This window comes from Hydractinia symbiolongicarpus, chromosome 3 (genome assembly GCF_029227915.1).
Source record: "Hydractinia symbiolongicarpus strain clone_291-10 chromosome 3, HSymV2.1, whole genome shotgun sequence".
Lineage (NCBI taxonomy): Eukaryota > Metazoa > Cnidaria > Hydrozoa > Anthoathecata > Hydractiniidae > Hydractinia > Hydractinia symbiolongicarpus.
Window position 1 is genome coordinate 8,449,284 of NC_079877.1, and position 22,103 is coordinate 8,471,386.

At 47.4% G+C, this 22,103-nt stretch overlaps 89 non-coding genes across 89 annotated transcripts; 72 read left to right on the plus strand and 17 right to left on the minus strand.

Moving 5' to 3' along the window:
- Window positions 1-15: 15 nt before the first annotated feature.
- On the minus strand, window positions 16-109 carry Trnay-gua (transfer RNA tyrosine (anticodon GUA)). Its single transcript has 2 exons — window positions 73-109; window positions 16-51 (listed from the first exon to the last, which is right to left on the minus strand). It is a non-coding gene; the product is annotated as a tRNA-Tyr (tRNA).
- Window positions 110-202: 93 nt separating this feature from the next.
- On the minus strand, window positions 203-274 carry Trnai-gau (transfer RNA isoleucine (anticodon GAU)). The gene has a single exon. It is a non-coding gene; the product is annotated as a tRNA-Ile (tRNA).
- An 88-nt stretch (window positions 275-362) lies between these two features.
- On the plus strand, window positions 363-435 carry Trnaa-ugc (transfer RNA alanine (anticodon UGC)). The gene has a single exon. It is a non-coding gene; the product is annotated as a tRNA-Ala (tRNA).
- A 590-nt stretch (window positions 436-1,025) lies between these two features.
- Window positions 1,026-1,098, plus strand: Trnaa-agc (transfer RNA alanine (anticodon AGC)). Its single transcript has one exon. It is a non-coding gene; the product is annotated as a tRNA-Ala (tRNA).
- A 68-nt stretch (window positions 1,099-1,166) lies between these two features.
- On the plus strand, window positions 1,167-1,282 carry Trnal-caa (transfer RNA leucine (anticodon CAA)). Its single transcript has 2 exons — window positions 1,167-1,204; window positions 1,237-1,282. It is a non-coding gene; the product is annotated as a tRNA-Leu (tRNA).
- Window positions 1,283-1,323: 41 nt separating this feature from the next.
- Window positions 1,324-1,417, minus strand: Trnay-gua (transfer RNA tyrosine (anticodon GUA)). Its single transcript has 2 exons — window positions 1,381-1,417; window positions 1,324-1,359 (listed from the first exon to the last, which is right to left on the minus strand). It is a non-coding gene; the product is annotated as a tRNA-Tyr (tRNA).
- Window positions 1,418-1,670: 253 nt separating this feature from the next.
- Trnaa-ugc (transfer RNA alanine (anticodon UGC)) lies at window positions 1,671-1,743 on the plus strand. The gene has a single exon. It is a non-coding gene; the product is annotated as a tRNA-Ala (tRNA).
- Window positions 1,744-2,147: 404 nt separating this feature from the next.
- On the plus strand, window positions 2,148-2,220 carry Trnak-uuu (transfer RNA lysine (anticodon UUU)). Its single transcript has one exon. It is a non-coding gene; the product is annotated as a tRNA-Lys (tRNA).
- Window positions 2,221-2,468: 248 nt separating this feature from the next.
- On the plus strand, window positions 2,469-2,584 carry Trnal-caa (transfer RNA leucine (anticodon CAA)). Its single transcript has 2 exons — window positions 2,469-2,506; window positions 2,539-2,584. It is a non-coding gene; the product is annotated as a tRNA-Leu (tRNA).
- A 41-nt stretch (window positions 2,585-2,625) lies between these two features.
- Window positions 2,626-2,719, minus strand: Trnay-gua (transfer RNA tyrosine (anticodon GUA)). Its single transcript has 2 exons — window positions 2,683-2,719; window positions 2,626-2,661 (listed from the first exon to the last, which is right to left on the minus strand). It is a non-coding gene; the product is annotated as a tRNA-Tyr (tRNA).
- A 253-nt stretch (window positions 2,720-2,972) lies between these two features.
- On the plus strand, window positions 2,973-3,045 carry Trnaa-ugc (transfer RNA alanine (anticodon UGC)). The gene has a single exon. It is a non-coding gene; the product is annotated as a tRNA-Ala (tRNA).
- A 259-nt stretch (window positions 3,046-3,304) lies between these two features.
- Trnad-guc (transfer RNA aspartic acid (anticodon GUC)) lies at window positions 3,305-3,376 on the plus strand. Its single transcript has one exon. It is a non-coding gene; the product is annotated as a tRNA-Asp (tRNA).
- Window positions 3,377-3,449: 73 nt separating this feature from the next.
- On the plus strand, window positions 3,450-3,522 carry Trnak-uuu (transfer RNA lysine (anticodon UUU)). Its single transcript has one exon. It is a non-coding gene; the product is annotated as a tRNA-Lys (tRNA).
- A 107-nt stretch (window positions 3,523-3,629) lies between these two features.
- Trnaa-agc (transfer RNA alanine (anticodon AGC)) lies at window positions 3,630-3,702 on the plus strand. Its single transcript has one exon. It is a non-coding gene; the product is annotated as a tRNA-Ala (tRNA).
- Window positions 3,703-3,770: 68 nt separating this feature from the next.
- Window positions 3,771-3,886, plus strand: Trnal-caa (transfer RNA leucine (anticodon CAA)). The gene is made up of 2 exons: window positions 3,771-3,808; window positions 3,841-3,886. It is a non-coding gene; the product is annotated as a tRNA-Leu (tRNA).
- A 41-nt stretch (window positions 3,887-3,927) lies between these two features.
- On the minus strand, window positions 3,928-4,021 carry Trnay-gua (transfer RNA tyrosine (anticodon GUA)). Its single transcript has 2 exons — window positions 3,985-4,021; window positions 3,928-3,963 (listed from the first exon to the last, which is right to left on the minus strand). It is a non-coding gene; the product is annotated as a tRNA-Tyr (tRNA).
- A 253-nt stretch (window positions 4,022-4,274) lies between these two features.
- Window positions 4,275-4,347, plus strand: Trnaa-ugc (transfer RNA alanine (anticodon UGC)). Its single transcript has one exon. It is a non-coding gene; the product is annotated as a tRNA-Ala (tRNA).
- Window positions 4,348-4,931: 584 nt separating this feature from the next.
- On the plus strand, window positions 4,932-5,004 carry Trnaa-agc (transfer RNA alanine (anticodon AGC)). The gene has a single exon. It is a non-coding gene; the product is annotated as a tRNA-Ala (tRNA).
- Window positions 5,005-5,072: 68 nt separating this feature from the next.
- Window positions 5,073-5,188, plus strand: Trnal-caa (transfer RNA leucine (anticodon CAA)). The gene is made up of 2 exons: window positions 5,073-5,110; window positions 5,143-5,188. It is a non-coding gene; the product is annotated as a tRNA-Leu (tRNA).
- Window positions 5,189-5,576: 388 nt separating this feature from the next.
- On the plus strand, window positions 5,577-5,649 carry Trnaa-ugc (transfer RNA alanine (anticodon UGC)). The gene has a single exon. It is a non-coding gene; the product is annotated as a tRNA-Ala (tRNA).
- Window positions 5,650-5,911: 262 nt separating this feature from the next.
- Trnad-guc (transfer RNA aspartic acid (anticodon GUC)) lies at window positions 5,912-5,983 on the plus strand. The gene has a single exon. It is a non-coding gene; the product is annotated as a tRNA-Asp (tRNA).
- Window positions 5,984-6,236: 253 nt separating this feature from the next.
- On the plus strand, window positions 6,237-6,309 carry Trnaa-agc (transfer RNA alanine (anticodon AGC)). Its single transcript has one exon. It is a non-coding gene; the product is annotated as a tRNA-Ala (tRNA).
- A 68-nt stretch (window positions 6,310-6,377) lies between these two features.
- On the plus strand, window positions 6,378-6,493 carry Trnal-caa (transfer RNA leucine (anticodon CAA)). The gene is made up of 2 exons: window positions 6,378-6,415; window positions 6,448-6,493. It is a non-coding gene; the product is annotated as a tRNA-Leu (tRNA).
- A 41-nt stretch (window positions 6,494-6,534) lies between these two features.
- Window positions 6,535-6,628, minus strand: Trnay-gua (transfer RNA tyrosine (anticodon GUA)). The gene is made up of 2 exons: window positions 6,592-6,628; window positions 6,535-6,570 (listed from the first exon to the last, which is right to left on the minus strand). It is a non-coding gene; the product is annotated as a tRNA-Tyr (tRNA).
- A 253-nt stretch (window positions 6,629-6,881) lies between these two features.
- Window positions 6,882-6,954, plus strand: Trnaa-ugc (transfer RNA alanine (anticodon UGC)). Its single transcript has one exon. It is a non-coding gene; the product is annotated as a tRNA-Ala (tRNA).
- A 262-nt stretch (window positions 6,955-7,216) lies between these two features.
- Trnad-guc (transfer RNA aspartic acid (anticodon GUC)) lies at window positions 7,217-7,288 on the plus strand. The gene has a single exon. It is a non-coding gene; the product is annotated as a tRNA-Asp (tRNA).
- A 73-nt stretch (window positions 7,289-7,361) lies between these two features.
- On the plus strand, window positions 7,362-7,434 carry Trnak-uuu (transfer RNA lysine (anticodon UUU)). The gene has a single exon. It is a non-coding gene; the product is annotated as a tRNA-Lys (tRNA).
- Window positions 7,435-7,541: 107 nt separating this feature from the next.
- Window positions 7,542-7,614, plus strand: Trnaa-agc (transfer RNA alanine (anticodon AGC)). The gene has a single exon. It is a non-coding gene; the product is annotated as a tRNA-Ala (tRNA).
- A 68-nt stretch (window positions 7,615-7,682) lies between these two features.
- Trnal-caa (transfer RNA leucine (anticodon CAA)) lies at window positions 7,683-7,798 on the plus strand. The gene is made up of 2 exons: window positions 7,683-7,720; window positions 7,753-7,798. It is a non-coding gene; the product is annotated as a tRNA-Leu (tRNA).
- A 41-nt stretch (window positions 7,799-7,839) lies between these two features.
- On the minus strand, window positions 7,840-7,933 carry Trnay-gua (transfer RNA tyrosine (anticodon GUA)). Its single transcript has 2 exons — window positions 7,897-7,933; window positions 7,840-7,875 (listed from the first exon to the last, which is right to left on the minus strand). It is a non-coding gene; the product is annotated as a tRNA-Tyr (tRNA).
- Window positions 7,934-8,186: 253 nt separating this feature from the next.
- Window positions 8,187-8,259, plus strand: Trnaa-ugc (transfer RNA alanine (anticodon UGC)). The gene has a single exon. It is a non-coding gene; the product is annotated as a tRNA-Ala (tRNA).
- A 262-nt stretch (window positions 8,260-8,521) lies between these two features.
- Trnad-guc (transfer RNA aspartic acid (anticodon GUC)) lies at window positions 8,522-8,593 on the plus strand. Its single transcript has one exon. It is a non-coding gene; the product is annotated as a tRNA-Asp (tRNA).
- Window positions 8,594-8,846: 253 nt separating this feature from the next.
- Window positions 8,847-8,919, plus strand: Trnaa-agc (transfer RNA alanine (anticodon AGC)). The gene has a single exon. It is a non-coding gene; the product is annotated as a tRNA-Ala (tRNA).
- Window positions 8,920-8,987: 68 nt separating this feature from the next.
- Trnal-caa (transfer RNA leucine (anticodon CAA)) lies at window positions 8,988-9,103 on the plus strand. Its single transcript has 2 exons — window positions 8,988-9,025; window positions 9,058-9,103. It is a non-coding gene; the product is annotated as a tRNA-Leu (tRNA).
- A 41-nt stretch (window positions 9,104-9,144) lies between these two features.
- Trnay-gua (transfer RNA tyrosine (anticodon GUA)) lies at window positions 9,145-9,238 on the minus strand. Its single transcript has 2 exons — window positions 9,202-9,238; window positions 9,145-9,180 (listed from the first exon to the last, which is right to left on the minus strand). It is a non-coding gene; the product is annotated as a tRNA-Tyr (tRNA).
- Window positions 9,239-9,491: 253 nt separating this feature from the next.
- On the plus strand, window positions 9,492-9,564 carry Trnaa-ugc (transfer RNA alanine (anticodon UGC)). Its single transcript has one exon. It is a non-coding gene; the product is annotated as a tRNA-Ala (tRNA).
- Window positions 9,565-9,826: 262 nt separating this feature from the next.
- Trnad-guc (transfer RNA aspartic acid (anticodon GUC)) lies at window positions 9,827-9,898 on the plus strand. The gene has a single exon. It is a non-coding gene; the product is annotated as a tRNA-Asp (tRNA).
- Window positions 9,899-9,971: 73 nt separating this feature from the next.
- On the plus strand, window positions 9,972-10,044 carry Trnak-uuu (transfer RNA lysine (anticodon UUU)). The gene has a single exon. It is a non-coding gene; the product is annotated as a tRNA-Lys (tRNA).
- A 107-nt stretch (window positions 10,045-10,151) lies between these two features.
- Window positions 10,152-10,224, plus strand: Trnaa-agc (transfer RNA alanine (anticodon AGC)). The gene has a single exon. It is a non-coding gene; the product is annotated as a tRNA-Ala (tRNA).
- A 68-nt stretch (window positions 10,225-10,292) lies between these two features.
- Window positions 10,293-10,408, plus strand: Trnal-caa (transfer RNA leucine (anticodon CAA)). The gene is made up of 2 exons: window positions 10,293-10,330; window positions 10,363-10,408. It is a non-coding gene; the product is annotated as a tRNA-Leu (tRNA).
- Window positions 10,409-10,449: 41 nt separating this feature from the next.
- On the minus strand, window positions 10,450-10,543 carry Trnay-gua (transfer RNA tyrosine (anticodon GUA)). Its single transcript has 2 exons — window positions 10,507-10,543; window positions 10,450-10,485 (listed from the first exon to the last, which is right to left on the minus strand). It is a non-coding gene; the product is annotated as a tRNA-Tyr (tRNA).
- Window positions 10,544-10,796: 253 nt separating this feature from the next.
- Trnaa-ugc (transfer RNA alanine (anticodon UGC)) lies at window positions 10,797-10,869 on the plus strand. Its single transcript has one exon. It is a non-coding gene; the product is annotated as a tRNA-Ala (tRNA).
- Window positions 10,870-11,128: 259 nt separating this feature from the next.
- On the plus strand, window positions 11,129-11,200 carry Trnad-guc (transfer RNA aspartic acid (anticodon GUC)). Its single transcript has one exon. It is a non-coding gene; the product is annotated as a tRNA-Asp (tRNA).
- A 73-nt stretch (window positions 11,201-11,273) lies between these two features.
- Trnak-uuu (transfer RNA lysine (anticodon UUU)) lies at window positions 11,274-11,346 on the plus strand. The gene has a single exon. It is a non-coding gene; the product is annotated as a tRNA-Lys (tRNA).
- Window positions 11,347-11,594: 248 nt separating this feature from the next.
- Window positions 11,595-11,710, plus strand: Trnal-caa (transfer RNA leucine (anticodon CAA)). The gene is made up of 2 exons: window positions 11,595-11,632; window positions 11,665-11,710. It is a non-coding gene; the product is annotated as a tRNA-Leu (tRNA).
- Window positions 11,711-11,751: 41 nt separating this feature from the next.
- Trnay-gua (transfer RNA tyrosine (anticodon GUA)) lies at window positions 11,752-11,845 on the minus strand. The gene is made up of 2 exons: window positions 11,809-11,845; window positions 11,752-11,787 (listed from the first exon to the last, which is right to left on the minus strand). It is a non-coding gene; the product is annotated as a tRNA-Tyr (tRNA).
- Window positions 11,846-12,098: 253 nt separating this feature from the next.
- On the plus strand, window positions 12,099-12,171 carry Trnaa-ugc (transfer RNA alanine (anticodon UGC)). Its single transcript has one exon. It is a non-coding gene; the product is annotated as a tRNA-Ala (tRNA).
- A 403-nt stretch (window positions 12,172-12,574) lies between these two features.
- Window positions 12,575-12,647, plus strand: Trnak-uuu (transfer RNA lysine (anticodon UUU)). Its single transcript has one exon. It is a non-coding gene; the product is annotated as a tRNA-Lys (tRNA).
- A 107-nt stretch (window positions 12,648-12,754) lies between these two features.
- On the plus strand, window positions 12,755-12,827 carry Trnaa-agc (transfer RNA alanine (anticodon AGC)). Its single transcript has one exon. It is a non-coding gene; the product is annotated as a tRNA-Ala (tRNA).
- A 68-nt stretch (window positions 12,828-12,895) lies between these two features.
- Trnal-caa (transfer RNA leucine (anticodon CAA)) lies at window positions 12,896-13,011 on the plus strand. The gene is made up of 2 exons: window positions 12,896-12,933; window positions 12,966-13,011. It is a non-coding gene; the product is annotated as a tRNA-Leu (tRNA).
- A 41-nt stretch (window positions 13,012-13,052) lies between these two features.
- Trnay-gua (transfer RNA tyrosine (anticodon GUA)) lies at window positions 13,053-13,146 on the minus strand. Its single transcript has 2 exons — window positions 13,110-13,146; window positions 13,053-13,088 (listed from the first exon to the last, which is right to left on the minus strand). It is a non-coding gene; the product is annotated as a tRNA-Tyr (tRNA).
- A 253-nt stretch (window positions 13,147-13,399) lies between these two features.
- On the plus strand, window positions 13,400-13,472 carry Trnaa-ugc (transfer RNA alanine (anticodon UGC)). Its single transcript has one exon. It is a non-coding gene; the product is annotated as a tRNA-Ala (tRNA).
- A 259-nt stretch (window positions 13,473-13,731) lies between these two features.
- On the plus strand, window positions 13,732-13,803 carry Trnad-guc (transfer RNA aspartic acid (anticodon GUC)). Its single transcript has one exon. It is a non-coding gene; the product is annotated as a tRNA-Asp (tRNA).
- A 253-nt stretch (window positions 13,804-14,056) lies between these two features.
- Window positions 14,057-14,129, plus strand: Trnaa-agc (transfer RNA alanine (anticodon AGC)). The gene has a single exon. It is a non-coding gene; the product is annotated as a tRNA-Ala (tRNA).
- A 68-nt stretch (window positions 14,130-14,197) lies between these two features.
- Trnal-caa (transfer RNA leucine (anticodon CAA)) lies at window positions 14,198-14,313 on the plus strand. The gene is made up of 2 exons: window positions 14,198-14,235; window positions 14,268-14,313. It is a non-coding gene; the product is annotated as a tRNA-Leu (tRNA).
- A 41-nt stretch (window positions 14,314-14,354) lies between these two features.
- Trnay-gua (transfer RNA tyrosine (anticodon GUA)) lies at window positions 14,355-14,448 on the minus strand. Its single transcript has 2 exons — window positions 14,412-14,448; window positions 14,355-14,390 (listed from the first exon to the last, which is right to left on the minus strand). It is a non-coding gene; the product is annotated as a tRNA-Tyr (tRNA).
- Window positions 14,449-14,683: 235 nt separating this feature from the next.
- On the plus strand, window positions 14,684-14,756 carry Trnaa-ugc (transfer RNA alanine (anticodon UGC)). The gene has a single exon. It is a non-coding gene; the product is annotated as a tRNA-Ala (tRNA).
- A 259-nt stretch (window positions 14,757-15,015) lies between these two features.
- Window positions 15,016-15,087, plus strand: Trnad-guc (transfer RNA aspartic acid (anticodon GUC)). The gene has a single exon. It is a non-coding gene; the product is annotated as a tRNA-Asp (tRNA).
- A 253-nt stretch (window positions 15,088-15,340) lies between these two features.
- On the plus strand, window positions 15,341-15,413 carry Trnaa-agc (transfer RNA alanine (anticodon AGC)). The gene has a single exon. It is a non-coding gene; the product is annotated as a tRNA-Ala (tRNA).
- A 68-nt stretch (window positions 15,414-15,481) lies between these two features.
- On the plus strand, window positions 15,482-15,597 carry Trnal-caa (transfer RNA leucine (anticodon CAA)). The gene is made up of 2 exons: window positions 15,482-15,519; window positions 15,552-15,597. It is a non-coding gene; the product is annotated as a tRNA-Leu (tRNA).
- A 41-nt stretch (window positions 15,598-15,638) lies between these two features.
- Trnay-gua (transfer RNA tyrosine (anticodon GUA)) lies at window positions 15,639-15,732 on the minus strand. The gene is made up of 2 exons: window positions 15,696-15,732; window positions 15,639-15,674 (listed from the first exon to the last, which is right to left on the minus strand). It is a non-coding gene; the product is annotated as a tRNA-Tyr (tRNA).
- A 253-nt stretch (window positions 15,733-15,985) lies between these two features.
- Window positions 15,986-16,058, plus strand: Trnaa-ugc (transfer RNA alanine (anticodon UGC)). Its single transcript has one exon. It is a non-coding gene; the product is annotated as a tRNA-Ala (tRNA).
- A 259-nt stretch (window positions 16,059-16,317) lies between these two features.
- Trnad-guc (transfer RNA aspartic acid (anticodon GUC)) lies at window positions 16,318-16,389 on the plus strand. The gene has a single exon. It is a non-coding gene; the product is annotated as a tRNA-Asp (tRNA).
- Window positions 16,390-16,462: 73 nt separating this feature from the next.
- Trnak-uuu (transfer RNA lysine (anticodon UUU)) lies at window positions 16,463-16,535 on the plus strand. Its single transcript has one exon. It is a non-coding gene; the product is annotated as a tRNA-Lys (tRNA).
- Window positions 16,536-16,642: 107 nt separating this feature from the next.
- Trnaa-agc (transfer RNA alanine (anticodon AGC)) lies at window positions 16,643-16,715 on the plus strand. Its single transcript has one exon. It is a non-coding gene; the product is annotated as a tRNA-Ala (tRNA).
- A 68-nt stretch (window positions 16,716-16,783) lies between these two features.
- Trnal-caa (transfer RNA leucine (anticodon CAA)) lies at window positions 16,784-16,899 on the plus strand. The gene is made up of 2 exons: window positions 16,784-16,821; window positions 16,854-16,899. It is a non-coding gene; the product is annotated as a tRNA-Leu (tRNA).
- Window positions 16,900-16,940: 41 nt separating this feature from the next.
- On the minus strand, window positions 16,941-17,034 carry Trnay-gua (transfer RNA tyrosine (anticodon GUA)). Its single transcript has 2 exons — window positions 16,998-17,034; window positions 16,941-16,976 (listed from the first exon to the last, which is right to left on the minus strand). It is a non-coding gene; the product is annotated as a tRNA-Tyr (tRNA).
- Window positions 17,035-17,269: 235 nt separating this feature from the next.
- Window positions 17,270-17,342, plus strand: Trnaa-ugc (transfer RNA alanine (anticodon UGC)). The gene has a single exon. It is a non-coding gene; the product is annotated as a tRNA-Ala (tRNA).
- Window positions 17,343-17,601: 259 nt separating this feature from the next.
- Window positions 17,602-17,673, plus strand: Trnad-guc (transfer RNA aspartic acid (anticodon GUC)). Its single transcript has one exon. It is a non-coding gene; the product is annotated as a tRNA-Asp (tRNA).
- Window positions 17,674-17,926: 253 nt separating this feature from the next.
- On the plus strand, window positions 17,927-17,999 carry Trnaa-agc (transfer RNA alanine (anticodon AGC)). The gene has a single exon. It is a non-coding gene; the product is annotated as a tRNA-Ala (tRNA).
- A 68-nt stretch (window positions 18,000-18,067) lies between these two features.
- On the plus strand, window positions 18,068-18,183 carry Trnal-caa (transfer RNA leucine (anticodon CAA)). The gene is made up of 2 exons: window positions 18,068-18,105; window positions 18,138-18,183. It is a non-coding gene; the product is annotated as a tRNA-Leu (tRNA).
- A 41-nt stretch (window positions 18,184-18,224) lies between these two features.
- Window positions 18,225-18,318, minus strand: Trnay-gua (transfer RNA tyrosine (anticodon GUA)). The gene is made up of 2 exons: window positions 18,282-18,318; window positions 18,225-18,260 (listed from the first exon to the last, which is right to left on the minus strand). It is a non-coding gene; the product is annotated as a tRNA-Tyr (tRNA).
- Window positions 18,319-18,571: 253 nt separating this feature from the next.
- On the plus strand, window positions 18,572-18,644 carry Trnaa-ugc (transfer RNA alanine (anticodon UGC)). Its single transcript has one exon. It is a non-coding gene; the product is annotated as a tRNA-Ala (tRNA).
- Window positions 18,645-18,903: 259 nt separating this feature from the next.
- On the plus strand, window positions 18,904-18,975 carry Trnad-guc (transfer RNA aspartic acid (anticodon GUC)). The gene has a single exon. It is a non-coding gene; the product is annotated as a tRNA-Asp (tRNA).
- Window positions 18,976-19,048: 73 nt separating this feature from the next.
- On the plus strand, window positions 19,049-19,121 carry Trnak-uuu (transfer RNA lysine (anticodon UUU)). Its single transcript has one exon. It is a non-coding gene; the product is annotated as a tRNA-Lys (tRNA).
- Window positions 19,122-19,228: 107 nt separating this feature from the next.
- Trnaa-agc (transfer RNA alanine (anticodon AGC)) lies at window positions 19,229-19,301 on the plus strand. Its single transcript has one exon. It is a non-coding gene; the product is annotated as a tRNA-Ala (tRNA).
- Window positions 19,302-19,369: 68 nt separating this feature from the next.
- Window positions 19,370-19,485, plus strand: Trnal-caa (transfer RNA leucine (anticodon CAA)). The gene is made up of 2 exons: window positions 19,370-19,407; window positions 19,440-19,485. It is a non-coding gene; the product is annotated as a tRNA-Leu (tRNA).
- A 41-nt stretch (window positions 19,486-19,526) lies between these two features.
- Trnay-gua (transfer RNA tyrosine (anticodon GUA)) lies at window positions 19,527-19,620 on the minus strand. The gene is made up of 2 exons: window positions 19,584-19,620; window positions 19,527-19,562 (listed from the first exon to the last, which is right to left on the minus strand). It is a non-coding gene; the product is annotated as a tRNA-Tyr (tRNA).
- Window positions 19,621-19,873: 253 nt separating this feature from the next.
- Window positions 19,874-19,946, plus strand: Trnaa-ugc (transfer RNA alanine (anticodon UGC)). Its single transcript has one exon. It is a non-coding gene; the product is annotated as a tRNA-Ala (tRNA).
- A 258-nt stretch (window positions 19,947-20,204) lies between these two features.
- Window positions 20,205-20,276, plus strand: Trnad-guc (transfer RNA aspartic acid (anticodon GUC)). Its single transcript has one exon. It is a non-coding gene; the product is annotated as a tRNA-Asp (tRNA).
- A 73-nt stretch (window positions 20,277-20,349) lies between these two features.
- On the plus strand, window positions 20,350-20,422 carry Trnak-uuu (transfer RNA lysine (anticodon UUU)). Its single transcript has one exon. It is a non-coding gene; the product is annotated as a tRNA-Lys (tRNA).
- A 107-nt stretch (window positions 20,423-20,529) lies between these two features.
- Window positions 20,530-20,602, plus strand: Trnaa-agc (transfer RNA alanine (anticodon AGC)). The gene has a single exon. It is a non-coding gene; the product is annotated as a tRNA-Ala (tRNA).
- A 68-nt stretch (window positions 20,603-20,670) lies between these two features.
- On the plus strand, window positions 20,671-20,786 carry Trnal-caa (transfer RNA leucine (anticodon CAA)). The gene is made up of 2 exons: window positions 20,671-20,708; window positions 20,741-20,786. It is a non-coding gene; the product is annotated as a tRNA-Leu (tRNA).
- A 41-nt stretch (window positions 20,787-20,827) lies between these two features.
- Window positions 20,828-20,921, minus strand: Trnay-gua (transfer RNA tyrosine (anticodon GUA)). Its single transcript has 2 exons — window positions 20,885-20,921; window positions 20,828-20,863 (listed from the first exon to the last, which is right to left on the minus strand). It is a non-coding gene; the product is annotated as a tRNA-Tyr (tRNA).
- A 253-nt stretch (window positions 20,922-21,174) lies between these two features.
- Trnaa-ugc (transfer RNA alanine (anticodon UGC)) lies at window positions 21,175-21,247 on the plus strand. Its single transcript has one exon. It is a non-coding gene; the product is annotated as a tRNA-Ala (tRNA).
- A 259-nt stretch (window positions 21,248-21,506) lies between these two features.
- Trnad-guc (transfer RNA aspartic acid (anticodon GUC)) lies at window positions 21,507-21,578 on the plus strand. Its single transcript has one exon. It is a non-coding gene; the product is annotated as a tRNA-Asp (tRNA).
- A 73-nt stretch (window positions 21,579-21,651) lies between these two features.
- Trnak-uuu (transfer RNA lysine (anticodon UUU)) lies at window positions 21,652-21,724 on the plus strand. The gene has a single exon. It is a non-coding gene; the product is annotated as a tRNA-Lys (tRNA).
- Window positions 21,725-21,831: 107 nt separating this feature from the next.
- On the plus strand, window positions 21,832-21,904 carry Trnaa-agc (transfer RNA alanine (anticodon AGC)). The gene has a single exon. It is a non-coding gene; the product is annotated as a tRNA-Ala (tRNA).
- A 68-nt stretch (window positions 21,905-21,972) lies between these two features.
- Trnal-caa (transfer RNA leucine (anticodon CAA)) lies at window positions 21,973-22,088 on the plus strand. The gene is made up of 2 exons: window positions 21,973-22,010; window positions 22,043-22,088. It is a non-coding gene; the product is annotated as a tRNA-Leu (tRNA).
- The last annotated feature ends 15 nt before the right edge of the window (window positions 22,089-22,103 follow it).

Genomic DNA, 22,103 nt, shown 5'->3' on the forward strand with positions numbered 1-22,103 from the left:
GGCCTAAAATGCAAGTCCACCGAGCCGGATTTGAACCAGCGACCTAAGGATGCCTGAGTGGTATAAGTTCGTCTACAGTCCTCCGCTCTACCAACTGAGCTATCGGTGGATGTAGCATCGTACAGTTCTTGTGCAGGACTATGCAGGTCATGTCACGTTTGTAGTATGACGTGGTTTTTAAAATGATGCGATAGCTCGCACGTAGCAGAGGGTGGTTTCGATCCACCGACCTCTGGGTTATCGGCCCAGCACGCTTCCTCTGCGCCACTCTGCTGAAGGTAGGTAAGCTGAAATGTGTCTGATGTAAGGTGTAGTTTAGTATTGCGAACAGCACTCGAACTATGACCTTTTTACCATTTCCAGGGGGATTAGCTCACATGGTAGAGCGCTCGCTTTGCATGCGAGAGGTACCGGGATCGATGCCCGGATCCTCCAAGACGATGTTTTTAATTTATTTATTTTTATACTAATTTCAGTAGTTGCCAATGGTCATAAGAGGATTTATGATGCTCCTAAGATTACCTGGTATTAATAATAATAATAATAATAATAATACTAAACCGCACTGCATATGTCTAGAGCATTTCTTGCTGTTTAATTTCGCATTGACAGTATACACAGTTTCAGCTTTTAACATGATCGACCGTGTGGCATTCGGGCATTGACGCCATCGCGAACATATTATTTAAATATGAACTCGTCCTCGGTAGTATAGTGGTAAGTATCCCCGCCTGTCACGCGGGAGACCGGGGTACGATTCCCCGCCGGGGAGGTTCTTTTTATCTTGTCAATGTTTCGTTTCACGTCAGTAGCGTTCGCGGGACTGTCCGGGAATACAGATTTACGCCCGGTTAGCTCAGTCGGTAGAGCATCAGACTTTTAATCTGAGGGTCGCGGGTTCGAGTCCCTCATCGGCCGTAACAATTATTTGGTACGATGGTGAACTAACTTTCACCACAATGTCTTGTCGAAAGAGGATGAATAACGTAACATTTGCGGAGTGGCAAAGGCGAAGCAAACTTGATGGGGAACTAGCTCAGATGGTAGAGCGCTCGCTTAGCATGCGAGAGGTACCGGGATCGATGCCCGGGTTCTCCAATGCCTTTTCCATAGGCGTAAAATAAATGAAATTTGCGCAGAGCAATTTGCAGCAGCGTTCGTGTCATGTCGGGATGGCCGAGCGGTCTAAGGCGCCAGACTCAAGACAAAATGTTCTTCCACTCATCGCGTGGAGAATTCTGGTCCTCGAATGAGGGCGTGGGTTCGAATCCCACTTCCGACAACTTTTCCCTGCCACACAAAATTTTAGGCCTAAAATGCAAGTCCACCGAGCCGGATTTGAACCAGCGACCTAAGGATGCCTGAGTGGTATAAGTTCGTCTACAGTCCTCCGCTCTACCAACTGAGCTATCGGTGGATGTAGCATCGTACAGTTCTTGTGCAGGACTATGCAGGTCATGTCACGTTTGTAGTATGACGTGGTTTTTAAAATGATGCGATAGCTCGCACGTAGCAGAGGGTGGTTTCGATCCACCGACCTCTGGGTTATGGGCCCAGCACGCTTCCTCTGCGCCACTCTGCTGAAGGTAGGTAAGCTGAAATGTGTCTGATGTAAGGTGTAGTTTAGTATTGCGAACAGCACTCGAACTATGACCTTTTTACCATTTCCAGGGGGATTAGCTCACATGGTAGAGCGCTCGCTTTGCATGCGAGAGGTACCGGGATCGATGCCCGGATCCTCCAAGACGATGTTTTTAATTTATTTATTTTTATACTAATTTCAGTAGTTGCCAATGGTCATAAGAGGATTTATGATGCTCCTAAGATTACCTGGTATTAATAATAATAATAATAATACTAAACCGCGCTGCATATGTCTAGAGCATTTCTTGCTGTTTAATTTCGCATTGACAGTATACACAGTTTCAGCTTTTAACATGATCGACCGTGTGGCATTCGGGCATTGACGCCATCGCGAACATATTATTTAAATATGAACTCGTCCTCGGTAGTATAGTCGTAAGTATCCCCGCCTGTCACGCGGGAGACCGGGGTTCGATTCCCCGCCGGGGAGGTTCTTTTTATCTTGTCAATGTTTCGTTTCACGTCAGTAGCGTTCGCGGGACTGTCCGGGAATACAGATTTACGCCCGGTTAGCTCAGTCGGTAGAGCATCAGACTTTTAATCTGAGGGTCGCGGGTTCGAGTCCCTCATCGGGCGTAACAATTATTTGGTACGATGGTGAACTAACTTTCACCACAATGTCTTGTCGAAAGAGGATGAATAACGTAACATTTGCGGAGTGGCAAAGGCGAAGCAAACTTGTTGGGGAACTAGGTCAGATGGTAAAGCGCTCGCTTAGCATGCGAGAGGTACCGGGATCGATGCCCGGGTTCTCCAATGCCTTTTCCATAGGCGTAAAATAAATGAAATTTGCGCAGAGCAATTTGCAGCAGCGTTCGTGTCATGTCGGGATGGCCGAGCGGTCTAAGGCGCCAGACTCAAGACAAAATGTTCTTCCACTCATCGCGTGGAGAATTCTGGTCCTCGAATGAGGGCGTGGGTTCGAATCCCACTTCCGACAACTTTTCCCTGCCACACAAAATTTTAGGCCTAAAATGCAAGTCCACCGAGCCGGATTTGAACCAGCGACCTAAGGATGCCTGAGTGGTATAAGTTCGTCTACAGTCCTCCGCTCTACCAACTGAGCTATCGGTGGATGTAGCATCGTACAGTTCTTGTGCAGGACTATGCAGGTCATGTCACGTTTGTAGTATGACGTGGTTTTTAAAATGATGCGATAGCTCGCACGTAGCAGAGGGTGGTTTCGATCCACCGACCTCTAGGTTATGGGCCCAGCACGCTTCCTCTGCGCCACTCTGCTGAAGGTAGGTAAGCTGAAATGTGTCTGATGTAAGGTGTAGTTTAGTATTGCGAACAGCACTCGAACTATGACCTTTTTACCATTTCCAGGGGGATTAGCTCACATGGTAGAGCGCTCGCTTTGCATGCGAGAGGTACCGGGATCGATGCCCGGATCCTCCAAGACGATGTTTTTAATTTATTTATTTTTATACTAATTTCAGTAGTTGCCAATGGTCATAAGAGGATTTATGATGCTCCTAAGATTACCTGGTATTAATAATAATAATAATAATACTAAACCGTGCTGCATATGTCTAGAGCATTTCTTGCTGTTTAATTTCGCATTGACAGTATACACAGTTTCAGCTTTTAACATGATCGACCGTGTGGCATTCAGGCATTGACGCCATCGCGAACATATTATTTAAATATGAACTCGTCCTCGGTAGTATAGTGGTAAGTATCCCCGCCTGTCACGCGGGAGACCGGGGTTCGATTCCCCGCCGGGGAGGTTCTTTTTATCTTGTCAATGTTTCGTTTCACGTCAGTAGCGTTCGCGGGACTGTCCGGGAATACAGATTTACGCCCGGTTAGCTCAGTCGGTAGAGCATCAGACTTTTAATCTGAGGGTCGCGGGTTCGAGTCCCTCATCGGACGTAACAATTATTTGGTACGATGGTGAACTAACTTTCACCACAATGTCTTGTCGAAAGAGGATGAATAACGTAACATTTGCGGAGTGGCAAAGGCGAAGCAAACTTGATGGGGAACTAGCTCAGATGGTAGAGCGCTCGCTTAGCATGCGAGAGGTACCGGGATCGATGCCCGGGTTCTCCAATGCCTTTTCCATAGGCGTAAAATAAATGAAATTTGCGCAGAGCAATTTGCAGCAGCGTTCGTGTCATGTCGGGATGGCCGAGCGGTCTAAGGCGCCAGACTCAAGACAAAATGTTCTTCCACTCATCGCGTGGAGAATTCTGGTCCTCGAATGAGGGCGTGGGTTCGAATCCCACTTCCGACAACTTTTCCCTGCCACACAAAATTTTAGGCCTAAAATGCAAGTCCACCGAGCCGGATTTGAACCAGCGACCTAAGGATGCCTGAGTGGTATAAGTTCGTCTACAGTCCTCCGCTCTACCAACTGAGCTATCGGTGGATGTAGCATCGTACAGTTCTTGTGCAGGACTATGCAGGTCATGTCACGTTTGTAGTATGACGTGGTTTTTAAAATGATGCGATAGCTCGCACGTAGCAGAGGGTGGTTTCGATCCACCGACCTCTGGGTTATGGGCCCAGCACGCTTCCTCTGCGCCACTCTGCTGAAGGTAGGTAAGCTGAAATGTGTCTGATGTAAGGTGTAGTTTAGTATTGCGAACAGCACTCGAACTATGACCTTTTTACCATTTCCAGGGGGATTAGCTCACATGGTAGAGCGCTCGCTTTGCATGCGAGAGGTACCGGGATCGATGCCCGGATCCTCCAAGACGATGTTTTTAATTTATTTATTTTTATACTAATTTCAGTAGTTGCCAATGGTCATAAGAGGATTTATGATGCTCCTAAGATTACCTGGTATTAATAATAATAATAATAATACTAAACCGCGCTGCACATGTCTAGAGCATTTCTTGCTGTTTAATTTCGCATTGACAGTATAGACAGTTTCAGCTTTTAACATGATCGACCGTGTGGCATTCGGGCATTGACGCCATCGCGAACATATTATTTAAATATGAACTCGTCCTCGGTAGTATAGTGGTAAGGTTCCCCGCCTGTCACGCGGGAGACCGGGGTTCGACTCCCCCCCGGGGAGGTTCTTTTTATCTTGTCAATGTTTCGTTTCACGTCAGTAGCGTTCGCGGGACTGTCCGGGAATACAGATTTACGCCCGGTTAGCTCAGTCGGTAGAGCATCAGACTTTTAATCTGAGGGTCGCCGGTTCGAGTCCCTCATCGGGCGTAACAATTATTTGGTACGATGGTGAACTAACTTTCACCACAATGTCTTGTCGAAAGAGGATGAATAACGTAACATTTGCGGAGTGGCAAAGGCGAAGCAAACTTGATGGGGAACTAGCTCAGATGGTAGAGCGCTCGCTTAGCATGCGAGAGGTACCGGGATCGATGCCCGGGTTCTCCAATGCCTTTTCCATAGGCGTAAAATAAATGAAATTTGCGCAGAGGAATTTGCAGCAGCGTTCGTGTCATGTCGGGATGGCCGAGCGGTCTAAGGCGCCAGACTCAAGACAAAATGTTCTTCCACTCATCGCGTGGAGAATTCTGGTCCTCGAATGAGGGCGTGGGTTCGAATCCCACTTCCGACAACTTTTTCTTGCCACACAAAATTTTAGGCCTAAAATGCAAGTCCACCTAGCCGGATTTGAACCAGCGACCTAAGGATGCCTGAGTGGTATAAGTTCGTCTACAGTCCTCCGCTCTACCAACTGAGCTATCGGTGGATGTAGCATCGTACAGTTCTTGTGCAGGACTATGCAGGTCATGTCACGTTTGTAGTATGACGTGGTTTTTAAAATGATGCGATAGCTCGCACGTAGCAGAGGGTGGTTTCGATCCACCGACCTCTGGGTTATGGGCCCAGCACGCTTCCTCTGCGCCACTCTGCTGAAGGTAGGTAAGCTGAAATGTGTCTGATGTAAGGTGTAGTTTAGTATTGCGAACAGCACTCGAACTATGACCTTTTTACCATTTCCAGGGGGATTAGCTCACATGGTAGAGCGCTCGCTTTGCATGCGAGAGGTACCGGGATCGATGCCCGGATCCTCCAAGACGATGTTTTTAATTTATTTATTTTTATACTAATTTCAGTAGTTGCCAATGGTCATAAGAGGATTTATGATGCTCCTAAGATTACCTGGTATTAATAATAATAATAATAATAATACTAAACCGCGCTGCATATGTCTAGAGCATTTCTTGCTGTTTAATTTCGCATTGACAGTATACACAGTTTCAGCTTTTAACATGATCGACCGTGTGGCATTCGGGCATTGACGCCATCGCGAACATATTATTTAAATATGAACTCGTCCTCGGTAGTATAGCGGTAAGTATCCCCGCCTGTCACGCGGGAGACCGGGGTTCGATTCCCCGCCGGGGAGGTTCTTTTTATCTTGTCAATGTTTCGTTTCACGTCAGTAGCGTTCGCGGGACTGTCCGGGAATACAGATTTACGCCCGGTTAGCTCAGTCGGTGGAGCATCAGACTTTTAATCTGAGGGTCGCGGGTTCCAGTCCCTCATCGGGCGTAACAATTATTTGGTACGATGGTGAACTAACTTTCACCACAATGTCTTGTCGAAAGAGGATGAATAACGTAACATTTGCGGAGTGGCAAAGGCGAAGCAAACTTGATGGGGAACTAGCTCAGATGGTAGAGCGCTCGCTTAGCATGCGAGAGGTACCGGGATCGATGCCCGGGTTCTCCAATGCCTTTTCCATAGGCGTAAAATAAATGAAATTTGCGCAGAGCAATTTGCAGCAGCGTTCGTGTCATGTCGGGATGGCCGAGCGGTCTAAGGCGCCAGACTCAAGACAAAATGTTCTTCCACTCATCGCGTGGAGAATTCTGGTCCTCGAATGAGGGCGTGGGTTCGAATCCCACTTCCGACAACTTTTCCCTGCCACACAAAATTTTAGGCCTAAAATGCAAGTCCACCGAGCCGGATTTGAACCAGCGACCTAAGGATGCCTGAGTGGTATAAGTTCGTCTACAGTCCTCCGCTCTACCAACTGAGCTATCGGTGGATGTAGCATCGTACAGTTCTTGTGCAGGACTATGCAGGTCATGTCACGTTTGTAGTATGACGTGGTTTTTAAAATGATGCGATAGCTCGCACGTAGCAGAGGGTGGTTTCGATCCACCGACCTCTGGGTTATGGTCCCAGCACGCTTCCTCTGCGCCACTCTGCTGAAGGTAGGTAAGCTGAAATGTGTCTGATGTAAGGTGTAGTTTAGTATTGCGAACAGCACTCGAACTATGACCTTTTTACCATTTCCAGGGGGATTAGCTCACATGGTAGAGCGCTCGCTTTGCATGCGAGAGGTACCGGGATCGATGCCCGGATCCTCCAAGACGATGTTTTTAATTTATTTATTTTTATACTAATTTCAGTAGTTGCCAATGGTCATAAGAGGATTTATGATGCTCCTAAGATTACCTGGTATTAATAATAATAATAATAATAATACTAAACCGCGCTGCATATGTCTAGAGCATTTCTTGCTGTTTAATTTCGCATTGACAGTAAACACAGTTTCAGCTTTTAACATGATCGACCGTGTGGCATTCGGGCATTGACGCCATCGCGAACATATTATTTAAATATGAACTCGTCCTCGGTAGTATAGTGGTAAGTATCCCCGCCTGTCACGCGGGAGACCGGGGTTCGATTCCCCGCCGGGGAGGTTCTTTTTATCTTGTCAATGTTTCGTTTCACGTCAGTAGCGTTCGCGGGACTGTCCGGGAATACAGATTTACGCCCGGTTAGCTCAGTCGGTAGAGCATCAGACTTTTAATCTGAGGGTCGCGGGTTCGAGTCCCTCATCGGGCGTAACAATTATTTGGTACGATGGTGAACTAACTTTCACCACAATGTCTTGTCGAAAGAGGATGAATAACGTAACATTTGCGGAGTGGCAAAGGCGAAGCAAACTTGATGGGGAACTAGCTCAGATGGTAGAGCGCTCGCTTAGCATGCGAGAGGTACCGGGATCGATGCCCGGGTTCTCCAATGCCTTTTCCATAGGCGTAAAATAAATGAAATTTGCGCAGAGCAATTTGCAGCAGCGTTCGTGTCATGTCGGGATGGCCGAGCGGTCTAAGGCGCCAGACTCAAGACAAAATGTTCTTCCACTCATCGCGTGGAGAATTCTGGTCCTCGAATGAGGGCGTGGGTTCGAATCCCTCTTCCGACAACTTTTCCCTGCCACACAAAATTTTAGGCCTAAAATGCAAGTCCACCGAGCCGGATTTGAACCAGCGACCTAAGGATGCCTGAGTGGTATAAGTTCGTCTACAGTCCTCCGCTCTACCAACTGAGCTATCGGTGGATGTAGCATCGTACAGTTCTTGTGCAGGACTATGCAGGTCATGTCACGTTTGTAGTATGACGTGGTTTTTAAAATGATGCGATAGCTCGCACGTAGCAGAGGGTGGTTTCGATCCACCGACCTCTGGGTTATGGGCCCAGCACGCTTCCTCTGCGCCACTCTGCTGAAGGTAGGTAAGCTGAAATGTGTCTGATGTAAGGTGTAGTTTAGTATTGCGAACAGCACTCGAACTATGACCTTTTTACCATTTCCAGGGGGATTAGCTCACATGGTAGAGCGCTCGCTTTGCATGCGAGAGGTACCGGGATCGATGCCCGGATCCTCCAAGACGATTTTTTTAATTTATTTATTTTTATACTAATTTCAGTAGTTGCCAATGGTCATAAGAGGATTTATGATGCTCCTAAGATTACCTGGTATTAATAATAATAATAATAATAATACTAAACCGCGCTGCATATGTCTAGAGCATTTCTTGCTGTTTAATTTCGCATTGACAGTATACACAGTTTCAGCTTTTAACATGATCGACCGTGTGGCATTCGGGCATTGACGCCATCGCGAACATATTATTTAAATATGAACTCGTCCTCGGTAGTATAGCGGTAAGTATCCCCGCCTGTCACGCGGGAGACCGGGGTTCGATTCCCCGCCGGGGAGGTTCTTTTTATCTTGTCAATGTTTCGTTTCACGTCAGTAGCGTTCGCGGGACTGTCCGGGAATACAGATTTACGCCCGGTTAGCTCAGTCGGTGGAGCATCAGACTTTTAATCTGAGGGTCGCGGGTTCCAGTCCCTCATCGGGCGTAACAATTATTTGGTACGATGGTGAACTAACTTTCACCACAATGTCTTGTCGAAAGAGGATGAATAACGTAACATTTGCGGAGTGGCAAAGGCGAAGCAAACTTGATGGGGAACTAGCTCAGATGGTAGAGCGCTCGCTTAGCATGCGAGAGGTACCGGGATCGATGCCCGGGTTCTCCAATGCCTTTTCCATAGGCGTAAAATAAATGAAATTTGCGCAGAGCAATTTGCAGCAGCGTTCGTGTCATGTCGGGATGGCCGAGCGGTCTAAGGCGCCAGACTCAAGACAAAATGTTCTTCCACTCATCGCGTGGAGAATTCTGGTCCTCGAATGAGGGCGTGGGTTCGAATCCCACTTCCGACAACTTTTCCCTGCCACACAAAATTTTAGGCCTAAAATGCAAGTCCACCGAGCCGGATTTGAACCAGCGACCTAAGGATGCCGGAGTGGTATAAGTTCGTCTACAGTCCTCCGCTCTACCAACTGAGCTATCGGTGGATGTAGCATCGTACAGTTCTTGTGCAGGACTATGCAGGTCATGTCACGTTTGTAGTATGACGTGGTTTTTAAAATGATGCGATAGCTCGCACGTAGCAGAGGGTGGTTTCGATCCACCGACCTCTGGGTTATGGGCCCAGCACGCTTCCTCTGCGCCACTCTGCTGAAGGTAGGTAAGCTGAAATGTGTCTGATGTAAGGTGTAGTTTAGTATTGCGAACAGCACTCGAACTATGACCTTTTTACCATTTCCAGGGGGATTAGCTCACATGGTAGAGCGCTCGCTTTGCATGCGAGAGGTACCGGGATCGATGCCCGGATCCTCCAAGACGATGTTTTTAATTTATTTATTTTTATACTAATTTCAGTAGTTGCCAATGGTCATAAGAGGATTTATGATGCTCCTAAGATTACCTGGTATTAATAATAATAATAATAATAATACTAAACCGCGCTGCACATGTCTAGAGCATTTCTTGCTGTTTAATTTCGCATTGACAGTAAACACAGTTTCAGCTTTTAACATGATCGACCGTGTGGCATTCGGGCATTGACGCCATCGCGAACATATTATTTAAATATGAACTCGTCCTCGGTAGTATAGTGGTAAGTATCCCCGCCTGTCACGCGGGAGACCGGGGTTCGATTCCCCGCCGGGGAGGTTCTTTTTATCTTGTCAATGTTTCGTTTCACGTCAGTAGCGTTCGCGGGACTGTCCGGGAATACAGATTTACGCCCGGTTAGCTCAGTCGGTAGAGCATCAGACTTTTGATCTGAGGGTCGCGGGTTCGAGTCCCTCATCGGGCGTAACAATTATTTGGTACGATGGTGAACTAACTTTCACCACAATGTCTTGTCGAAAGAGGATGAATAACGTAACATTTGCGGAGTGGCAAAGGCGAAGCAAACTTGATGGGGAACTAGCTCAGATGGTAGAGCGCTCGCTTAGCATGCGAGAGGTACCGGGATCGATGCCCGGGTTCTCCAATGCCTTTTCCATAGGCGTAAAATAAATGAAATTTGCGCAGAGCAATTTGCAGCAGCGTTCGTGTCATGTCGGGATGGCCGAGCGGTCTAAGGCGCCAGACTCAAGACAAAATGTTCTTTCACTCATCGCGTGGAGAATTCTGGTCCTCGAATGAGGGCGTGGGTTCGAATCCCACTTCCGACAACTTTTCCCTGCCACACAAAATTTTAGGCCTAAAATGCAAGTCCACCGAGCCGGATTTGAACCAGCGACCTAAGGATGCCTGAGTGGTATAAGTTCGTCTACAGTCCTCCGCTCTACCAACTGAGCTATCGGTGGATGTAGCATCGTACAGTTCTTGTGCAGGACTATGCAGGTCATGTCACGTTTGTAGTATGACGTGGTTTTTAAAATGATGCGATAGCTCGCACGTAGCAGAGGTAGGTTTCGATCCACCGACCTCTGGGTTATGGGCCCAGCACGCTTCCTCTGCGCCACTCTGCTGAAGGTAGGTAAGCTGAAATGTGTCTGATGTAAGGTGTAGTTTAGTATTGCGAACAGCACTCGAACTATGACCTTTTTACCATTTCCAGGGGGATTAGCTCACATGGTAGAGCGCTCGCTTTGCATGCGAGAGGTACCGGGATCGATGCCCGGATCCTCCAAGACGATTTTTTTAATTTATTTATTTTTATACTAATTTCAGTAGTTGCCAATGGTCATAAGAGGATTTATGATGCTCCTAAGATTACCTGGTATTAATAATAATAATAATAATACTAAACCGCGCTGCATATGTCTAGAGCATTTCTTGCTGTTTAATTTCGCATTGACAGTATACACAGTTTCAGCTTTTAACATGATCGACCGTGTGGCATTCGGGCATTGACGCCATCGCGAACATATTATTTAAATATGAACTCGTCCTCGGTAGTATAGTGGTAAGTATCCCCGCCTGTCACGCGGGAGACCGGGGTTCGATTCCCCGCCGGGGAGGTTCTTTTTATCTTGTCAATGTTTCGTTTCACGTCAGTAGCGTTCGCGGGACTGTCCGGGAATACAGATTTACGCCCGGTTAGCTCAGTCGGTAGAGCATCAGACTTTTAATCTGAGGGTCGCGGGTTCGAGTCCCTCATCGGGCGTAACAATTATTTGGTACGATGGTGAACTAACTTTCACCACAATGTCTTGTCGAAAGAGGATGAATAACGTAACATTTGCGGAGTGGCAAAGGCGAAGCAAACTTGATGGGGAACTAGCTCAGATCGTAAAGCGCTCGCTTAGCATGCGAGAGGTACCGGGATCGATGCCCGGGTTCTCCAATGCCTTTTCCATAGGCGTAAAATAAATGAAATTTGCGCAGAGCAATTTGCAGCAGCGTTCGTGTCATTTCGGGATGGCCGAGCGGTCTAAGGCGCCAGACTCAAGACAAAATGTTCTTCCACTCATCGCGTGGAGAATTCTGGTCCTCGAATGAGGGCGTGGGTTCGAATCCCACTTCCGACAACTTTTCCCTGCCACACAAAATTTTAGGCCTAAAATGCAAGTCCACCGAGCCGGATTTGAACCAGCATCCTAAGGATGCCTGAGTGGTATAAGTTCGTCTACAGTCCTCCGCTCTACCAACTGAGCTATCGGTGGATGTAGCATCGTACAGTTCTTGTGCAGGACTATGCAGGTCATGTCACGTTTGTGGTATGACGTGGTTTTTAAAATGATGCGATAGCTCGCACGTAGCAGAGGGTGGTTTCGATCCACCGACCTCTGGGTTATGGGCCCAGCACGCTTCCTCTGCGCCACTCTGCTGAAGGTAGGTAAGCTGAAATGTGTCTGATGTAAGGTGTAGTTTAGTATTGCGAACAGCACTCGAACTATGACCTTTTTACCATTTCCAGGGGGATTAGCTCACATGGTAGAGCGCTCGCTTTGCATGCGAGAGGTACCGGGATCGATGCCCGGATCCTCCAAGACGATGTTTTTAATTTATTTATTTTTATACTAATTTCAGTAGTTGCCAATGGTCATAAGAGGATTTATGATGCTCCTAAGATTACCTGGTATTAATAATAATAATAATAATACTAAACCGCGCTGCATTTGTCTAGAGCATTTCTTGCTGTTTAATTTCGCATTGACAGTATACACAGTTTCAGCTTTTAACATGATCGACCGTGTGGCATTCGGGCATTGACGCCATCGCGAACATATTATTTAAAATGAACTCGTCCTCGGTAGTATAGTGGTAAGTATCCCCGCCTGTCACGCGGGAGACCGGGGTTCGACTCCCCCCCGGGGAGGTTCTTTTTATCTTGTCAATGTTTCGTTTTACGTCAGTAGCGTTCGCGGGACTGTCCGGGAATACAGATTTACGCCCGGTTAGCTCAGTCGGTAGAGCATCAGACTTTTAATCTGAGGGTCGCGGGTTCGAGTCCCTCATCGGGCGTAACAATTATTTGGTACGATGGTGAACTAACTTTCACCACAATGTCTTGTCGAAAGAGGATGAATAACGTAACATTTGCGGAGTGGCAAAGGCGAAGCAAACTTGATGGGGAACTAGCTCAGATGGTAGAGCGCTCGCTTAGCATGCGAGAGGTACCGGGATCGATGCCCGGGTTCTCCAATGCCTTTTCCATAGGCGTAAAATAAATGAAATTTGCGCAGAGCAATTTGCAGCAGCGTTCGTGTCATGTCGGGATGGCCGAGCGGTCTAAGGCGCCAGACTCAAGACAAAATGTTCTTCCACTCATCGCGTGGAGAATTCTGGTCCTCGAATGAGGGCGTGGGTTAGAATCCCACTTCCGACAACTTTTCCCTGCCACACAAAATTTTAGGCCTAAAATGCAATTCCACCGAGCTGGATTTGAACCAGCGACCTAATGATGCCTGAGTGGTATAAGTTCGTCTACAGTCCTCCGCTCTACCAACTGAGCTATCGGTGGATGTAGCATCGTACAGTTCTTGTGCAGGACTATGCAGGTCATGTCACGTTTGTAGTATGACGTGGTTTTTAAAATGATGCGATAGCTCGCACGTAGCAGAGGGTGGTTTCGATCCACCGACCTCTGGGTTATGGGCCCAGCACGCTTCCTCTGCGCCACTCTGCTGAAGGTAGGTAAGCTGAAATGTGTCTGATGTAAGGTGTAGTTTAGTATTGCGAACAGCACTCGAACTATGACCTTTTTACCATTTCCAGGGGGATTAGCTCACATGGTAGAGCGCTCGCTTTGCATGCGAGAGGTACCGGGATCGATGCCCGGATCCTCCAAGACGATGTTTTTAATTTATTTATTTTTATACTAATTTCAGTAGTTGCCAATGGTCATAAGAGGATTTATGATGCTCCTAAGATTACCTGGTATTAATAATAATAATAATAATACTAAACCGCGCTGCATATGTCTAGAGCATTTCTTGCTGTTTAATTTCGCATTGACAGTATACACAGTTTCAGCTTTTAACATGATCGACCGTGTGGCATTCGGGCATTGACGCCATCGCGAACATATTATTTAAATATGAACTCGTCCTCGGTAGTATAGTGGTAAGTATCCCCGCCTGTCACGCGGGAGACCGGGGTTCGATTCCCCGCCGGGGAGGTTCTTTTTATCTTGTCAATGTTTCGTTTCACGTCAGTAGCGTTCGCGGGACTGTCCGGGAATACAGATTTACGCCCGGTTAGCTCAGTCGGTAGAGCATCAGACTTTTAATCTGAGGGTTGCGGTTTCGAGTCCCTCATCGGGCGTAACAATTATTTGGTACGATGGTGAACTAACTTTCACCACAATGTCTTGTCGAAAGAGGATGAATAACGTAACATTTGCGGAGTGGCAAAGGCGAAGCAAACTTGATGGGGAACTAGCTCAGATGGTAGAGCGCTCGCTTAGCATGCGAGAGGTACCGGGATCGATGCCCGGGTTCTCCAATGCCTTTTCCATAGGCGTAAAATAAATGAAATTTGCGCAGAGCAATTTGCAGCAGCGTTCGTGTCATGTCGGGATGGCCGAGCGGTCTAAGGCGCCAGACTCAAGACAAAATGTTCTTCCACTCATCGCGTGGAGAATTCTGGTCCTCGAATGAGGGCGTGGGTTCGAATCCCACTTCCGACAACTTTTCCCTGCCACACAAAATTTTAGGCCTAAAATGCAAGTCCACCGAGCCGGATTTGAACCAGCGACCTAAGGATGCCTGAGTGGTATAGGTTCGTCTACAGTCCTCCGCTCTACCAACTGAGCTATCGGTGGATGTAGCATCGTACAGTTCTTGTGCAGGACTATGCAGGTCATGTCACGTTTGTAGTATGACGTGGTTTTTAAAATTATGCGATAGCTCGCACGTAGCAGAGGGTGGTTTCGATCCACCGACCTCTGGGTTATGGGCCCAGCACGCTTCTTCTGCGCCACTCTGAAATGTGTCTGATGTAAAGTGTAGTTTAGTATTGCGAACAGCACTCGAACTATGACCTTTTTACCATTTCCAGGGGGATTAGCTCACATGGTAGAGCGCTCGCTTTGCATGCGAGAGGTACCGGGATCGATGCCCGGATCCTCCAAGACGATGTTTTTAATTTATTTATTTTTATACTAATTTCAGTAGTTGCCAATGGTCATAAGAGGATTTATGATGCTCCTAAGATTACCTGGTATTAATAATAATAATAATAATACTAAACCGCGCTGCATATGTCTAGAGCATTTTTTGCTGTTTAATTTCGCATTGACAGTATACACAGTTTCAGCTTTTAACATGATCGACCGTGTGGCATTCGGGCATTGACGCCATCGCGAACATATTATTTAAATATGAACTCGTCCTCGGTAGTATAGTGGTAAGTATCCCCGCCTGTCACGCGGGAGACCGGGGTTCGATTCCCCGCCGGGGAGGTTCTTTTTATCTTGTCAATGTTTCGTTTCACGTCAGTAGCGTTCGCGGGACTGTCCGGGAATACAGATTTACGCCCGGTTAAATCAGTCGGTAGAGCATCAGACTTTTAATCTGAGGGTCGCGGGTTCGAGTCCCTCATCGGGCGTAACAATTATTTGGTACGATGGTGAACTAACTTTCACCACAATGTCTTGTCGAAAGAGGATGAATAACGTAACATTTGCGGAGTGGCAAAGGCGAAGCAAACTTGATGGGGAACTAGCTCAGATGGTAGAGCGCTCGCTTAGCATGCGAGAGGTACCGGGATCGATGCCCGGGTTCTCCAATGCCTTTTCCATAGGCGTAAAATAAATGAAATTTGCGCAGAGCAATTTGCAGCAGCGTTCGTGTCATGTCGGGATGGCCGAGCGGTCTAAGGCGCCAGACTCAAGACAAAATGTTCTTCCACTCATCGCGTGGAGAATTCTGGTCCTCGAATGAGGGCGTGGGTTCGAATCCCACTTCCGACAACTTTTCCCTGCCACACAAAATTTTAGGCCTAAAATGCAAGTCCACCGAGCCGGATTTGAACCAGCGACCTAAGGATGCCTGAGTGGTATGAGTTCGTCTACAGTCCTCCGCTCTACCAACTGAGCTATCGGTGGATGTAGCATCGTACAGTTCTTGTGCAGGACTATGCAGGTCATGTCACGTTTGTAGTATGACGTGGTTCTTAAAATGATGCGATAGCTCGCACGTAGCAGAGGGTGGTTTCGATCCACCGACCTCTGGGTTATGGGCCCAGCACGCTTCCTCTGCGCCACTCTGCTGAAGGTAGGTAAGCTGAAATGTGTCTGATGTAAGGTGTAGTTTAGTATTGCGAACAGCACTCGAACTATGACCTTTTTACCATTTCCAGGGGGATTAGCTCACATGGTAGAGCGCTCGCTTTGCATGCGAGAGGTACCGGGATCGATGCCCGGATCCTCCAAGACGATGTTTTTAATTTATTTATTTTTATACTAATTTCAGTAGTTGCCAATGGTCATAAGAGGATTTATGATGCTCCTAAGATTACCTGGTATTAATAATAATAATAATAATACTAAACTGCGCTGCATATGTCTAGAGCATTTCTTGCTGTTTAATTTCGCATTGACAGTATACACAGTTTCAGCTTTTAACATGATCGACCGTGTGGCATTCGGGCATTGACGCCATCGCGAACATATTATTTAAATATGAACTCGTCCTCGGTAGTATAGTGGTAAGTATCCCCGCCTGTCACGCGGGAGACCGGGGTTCGATTCCCCGCCGGGGAGGTTCTTTTTATCTTGTCAATGTTTCGTTTCACGTCAGTAGCGTTCGCGGGACTGTCCGGGAATACAGATTTACGCCCGGTTAGCTCAGTCGGTAGAGCATCAGACTTTTAATCTGAGGGTCGCGGGTTCGAGTCCCTCATCGGGCGTAACAATTATTTGGTACGATGGTGAACTAACTTTCACCACAATGTCTTGTCGAAAGAGGATGAATAACGTAACATTTGCGGAGTGGCAAAGGCGAAGCAAACTTGATGGGGAACTAGCTCAGATGGTAGAGCGCTCGCTTAGCATGCGAGAGGTACCGGGATCGATGCCCGGGTTCTCCAATGCCTTTTCCATAGGCGTAAAATAAATGAAATTTGCGCAGAGCAATTTGCAGCAGCGTTCGTGTCATGTCGGGATGGCCGAGCGGTCTAAGGCGCCAGACTCAAGACAAAATGTTCTTCCACTCATCGCGTGGAGAATTCTGGTCCTCGAATGAGGGCGTGGGTTCGAATCCCACTTCCGACAACTTTTCCCTGCCACACAAAATTTTAGGCCTAAAATGCAAGTCCACCGAGCCGGATTTGAACCAGCGACCTAAGGATGCCTGAGTGGTATAGGTTCGTCTACAGTCCTACGCTCTACCAACTGAGCTATCGGTGGATGTAGCATCGTACAGTTCTTGTGCAGGACTATGCAGGTCATGTCACGTTTGTAGTATGACGTGGTTTTTAAAATGATGCGATAGCTCGCACGTAGCAGAGGGTGGTTTCGATCCACCGACCTCTGGGTTATGGGCCCAGCACGCTTCCTCTGCGCCACTCTGAAATGTGTCTGATGTAAGGTGTAGTTTAGTATTGCGAACAGCACTCGAACTATGACCTTTTTACCATTTCCAGGGGGATTAGCTCACATGGTAGAGCGCTCGCTTTGCATGCGAGAGGTACCGGGATCGATGCCCGGATCCTCCAAGACGATGTTTTTAATTTATTTATTTTTATACTAATTTCAGTAGTTGCCAATGGTCATAAGAGGATTTATGATGCTCCTAAGATTACCTGGTATTAATAATAATAATAATAATACTAAACCGCGCTGCATATGTCTAGAGCATTTCTTGCTGTTTAATTTCGCATTGACAGTATACACAGTTTCAGCTTTTAACATGATCGACCGTGTGGCATTCGGGCATTGACGCCATCGCGAACATATTATTTAAATATGAACTCGTCCTCGGTAGTATAGTGGTAAGTATCCCCGCCTGTCACGCGGGAGACCGGGGTTCGATTCCCCGCCGGGGAGGTTCTTTTTATCTTGTCAATGTTTCGTTTCACGTCAGTAGCGTTCGCGGGACTGTCCGGGAATACAGATTTACGCCCGGTTAGATCAGTCGGTAGAGCATCAGACTTTTAATCTGAGGGTCGCGGGTTCGAGTCCCTCATCGGGCGTAACAATTATTTGGTACGATGGTGAACTAACTTTCACCACAATGTCTTGTCGAAAGAGGATGAATAACGTAACATTTGCGGAGTGGCAAAGGCGAAGCAAACTTGATGGGGAACTAGCTCAGATGGTAGAGCGCTCGCTTAGCATGCGAGAGGTACCGGGATCGATGCCCGGGTTCTCCAATGCCTTTTCCATAGGCGTAAAATAAATGAAATTTGCGCAGAGCAATTTGCAGCAGCGTTCGTGTCATGTCGGGATGGCCGAGCGGTCTAAGGCGCCAGACTCAAGACAAAATGTTCTTCCACTCATCGCGTGGAGAATTCTGGTCCTCGAATGAGGGCGTGGGTTCGAATCCCACTTCCGACAACTTTTCCCTGCCACACAAAATTTTAGGCCTAAAATGCAAGTCCACCGAGCCGGATTTGAACCAGCGACCTAAGGATGCCTGAGTGGTATAAGTTCGTCTACAGTCCTCCGCTCTACCAACTGAGCTATCGGTGGATGTAGCATCGTACAGTTCTTGTGCAGGACTATGCAGGTCATGTCACGTTTGTAGTATGACGTGGTTTTTAAAATGATGCGATAGCTCGCACGTAGCAGAGGGTGGTTTCGATCCACCGACCTCTGGGTTATGGGCCCAGCACGCTTCCTCTGCGCCACTCTGCTGAAGGTAGGTAAGCTGAAATGTGTCTGATGTAAGGTGTAGTTTAGTATTGCGAACAGCACTCGAACTATGACCTTTTTACCATTTCCAGGGGGATTAGCTCACATGGTAGAGCGCTCGCTTTGCATGCGAGAGGTACCGGGATCGATGCCCGGATCCTCCAAGACGATGTTTTTAATTTATTTATTTTTATACTAATTTCAGTAGTTGCCAATGGTCATAAGAGGATTTATGATGCTCCTAAGATTACCTGGTATTAATAATAATAATAATAATACCAAACCGCGCTGCATATGTCTAGAGCATTTCTTGCTGTTTAATTTCGCATTGACAGTATACACAGTTTCAGCTTTTAACATGATCGACCGTGTGGCATTCGGGCATTGACGCCATCGCGAACATATTATTTAAATATGAACTCGTCCTCGGTAGTATAGTGGTAAGTATCCCCGCCTGTCACGCGGGAGACCGGGGTTCGATTCCCCGCCGGGGAGGTTCTTTTTATCTTGTCAATGTTTCGTTTCACGTCAGTAGCGTTCGCGGGACTGTCCGGGAATACAGATTTACGCCCGGTTAGCTCAGTCGGTAGAGCATCAGACTTTTAATCTGAGGGTCGCGGGTTCGAGTCCCTCATCGGGCGTAACAATTATTTGGTACGATGGTGAACTAACTTTCACCACAATGTCTTGTCGAAAGAGGATGAATAACGTAACATTTGCGGAGTGGCAAAGGCGAAGCAAACTTGATGGGGAACTAGCTCAGATGGTAGAGCGCTCGCTTAGCATGCGAGAGGTACCGGGATCGATGCCCGGGTTCTCCAATGCCTTTTCCATAGGCGTAAAATAAATGAAATTTGCGCAGAGCAATTTGCAGCAGCGTTCGTGTCATGTCGGGATGGCCGAGCGGTCTAAGGCGCCAGACTCAAGACAAAATGTTCTTCCACTCATCGCGTGGAGAATTCTGGTCCTCGAATGAGGGCGTGGGTTCGAATCCCACTTCCGACAACTTTTCCCTGCCACACAAAATTTTAGGCCTAAAATGCAAGTCCACCGAGCCGGATTTGAACCAGCGACCTAAGGATGCCTGAGTGGTATAAGTTCGTCTACAGTCCTCCGCTCTACCAACTGAGCTATCGGTGGATGTAGCATCGTACAGTTCTTGTGCAGGACTATGCAGGTCATGTCACGTTTGTAGTATGACGTGGTTTTTAAAATGATGCGATAGCTCGCACGTAGCAGAGGGTGGTTTCGATCCACCGACCTCTGGGTTATGGGCCCAGCGCGCTTCCTCTGCGCCACTCTGCTGAAGGTAGGTAAGCTGAAATGTGTCTGATGTAAGGTGTAGTTTAGTATTGCGAACAGCACTCGAACTATGACCTTTTTACCATTTCCAGGGGGATTAGCTCACATGGTAGAGCGCTCGCTTTGCATGCGAGAGGTACCGGGATCGATGCCCGGATCCTCCAAGACGATGTTTTTAATTTATTTATTTTTATACTAATTTCAGTAGTTGCCAATGGTCATAAGAGGATTTATGATGCTCCTAAGATTACCTGGTATTAATAATAATAATAATAATACCAAACCGCGCTGCATATGTCTAGAGCATTTTTGCTGTTTAATTTCGCATTGACAGTATACACAGTTTCAGCTTTTAACATGATCGACCGTGTGGCATTCGGGCATTGACGCCATCGCGAACATATTATTTAAAAATGAACTCGTCCTCGGTAGTATAGTGGTAAGTATCCCCGCCTGTCACGCGGGAGACCGGGGTTCGATTCCCCGCCGGGGAAGTTCTTTTTATCTTGTCAATGTTTCGTTTCACGTCAGTAGCGTTCGCGGGACTGTCCGGGAATACAGATTTACGCCCGGTTAGCTCAGTCGGTAGAGCATCAGACTTTTAATCTGAGGGTCGCGGGTTCGAGTCCCTCATCGGGCGTAACAATTATTTGGTACGATGGTGAACTAACTTTCACCACAATGTCTTGTCGAAAGAGGATGAATAACGTAACATTTGCGGAGTGGCAAAGGCGAAGCAAACTTGATGGGGAACTAGCTCAGATGGTAGAGCGCTCGCTTAGCATGCGAGAGGTACCGGGATCGATGCCCGGGTTCTCCAATGCCTTTTCCATAGGCGTAAAATAAATGAAATTTGCGCAGAGCAATTTGCAGCAGCGTTCGTGTCATGTCGAGATGGCCGAGCGGTCTAAGGCGCCAGACTCAAGACAAAATGTTCTTCCACTCATCGCGTGGAGAATTCTGGTCCTCGAATGAGGGCGTGGGTTCGAATCCCACTTCCGACAACTTTTCCCTGCCACACAAAATTTTAGGCCTAAAATGCAAGTCCACCGAGCCGGATTTGAACCAGCGACCTAAGGATGCCTGAGTGGTATAAGTTCGTCTACAGTCCTCCGCTCTACCAACTGAGCTATCGGTGGATGTAGCATCGTACAGTTCTTGTGCAGGACTATGCAGGTCATGTCACGTTTGTAGTATGACGTGGTTTTTAAAATGATGCGATAGCTCGCACGTAGCAGAGGGTGGTTTCGATCCACCGACCTCTGGGTTATGGGCCCAGCGCGCTTCCTCTGCGCCACTCTGCTGAAGGTAGGTAAGCTGAAATGTGTCTGATGTAAGGTGTAGTTTAGTATTGCGAACAGCACTCGAACTATGACCTTTTTACCATTTCCAGGGGGATTAGCTCACATGGTAGAGCGCTCGCTTTGCATGCGAGAGGTACCGGGATCGATGCCCGGATCCTCCAAGACGATGTTTTTAATTTATTTATTTTTATACTAATTTCAGTAGTTGCCAATGGTCATAAGAGGATTTATGATGCTCCTAAGATTACCTGGTATTAATAATAATAATAATAATACTAAACCGCGCTGCATATGTCTAGAGCATTTCTTGCTGTTTAATTTCGCATTGACAGTATACACAGTTTCAGCTTTTAACATGATCGACCGTGTGGCATTCGGGCATTGACGCCATCGCGAACATATTATTTAAATATGAACTCGTCCTCGGTAGTATAGTGGTAAGTATCCCCGCCTGTCACGCGGGAGACCGGGGTTCGATTCCCCGCCGGGGAGGTTCTTTTTATCTTGTCAATGTTTCGTTTCACGTCAGTAGCGTTCGCGGGACTGTCCGGGAATACAGATTTACGCCCGGTTAGCTCAGTCGGTAGAGCATCAGACTTTTAATCTGAGGGTCGCGGGTTCGAGTCCCTCATCGGGCGTAACAATTATTTGGTACGATGGTGAACTAACTTTCACCGCAATGTCTTGTCGAAAGAGGATGAATAACGTAACATTTGCGGAGTGGCAAAGGCGAAGCAAACTTGATGGGGAACTAGCTCAGATGGTAGAGCGCTCGCTTAGCATGCGAGAGGTACCGGGATCGATGCCCGGGTTCTCCAATGCCTTTTCCATAGGCGTAAAATAAATGAAATTTGCGCAGAGCAATTTGCAGCAGCGTTCGTGTCATGTCGGGATGGCCGAGCGGTCTAAGGCGCCAGACTCAAGACAAAATGTTCTTCCACTCATCGCGTGGAGAATTCTGGTCCTCGAATGAGGGCGTGGGTTCGAATCACACTTCCGACAACTTTTCCCTGCCAC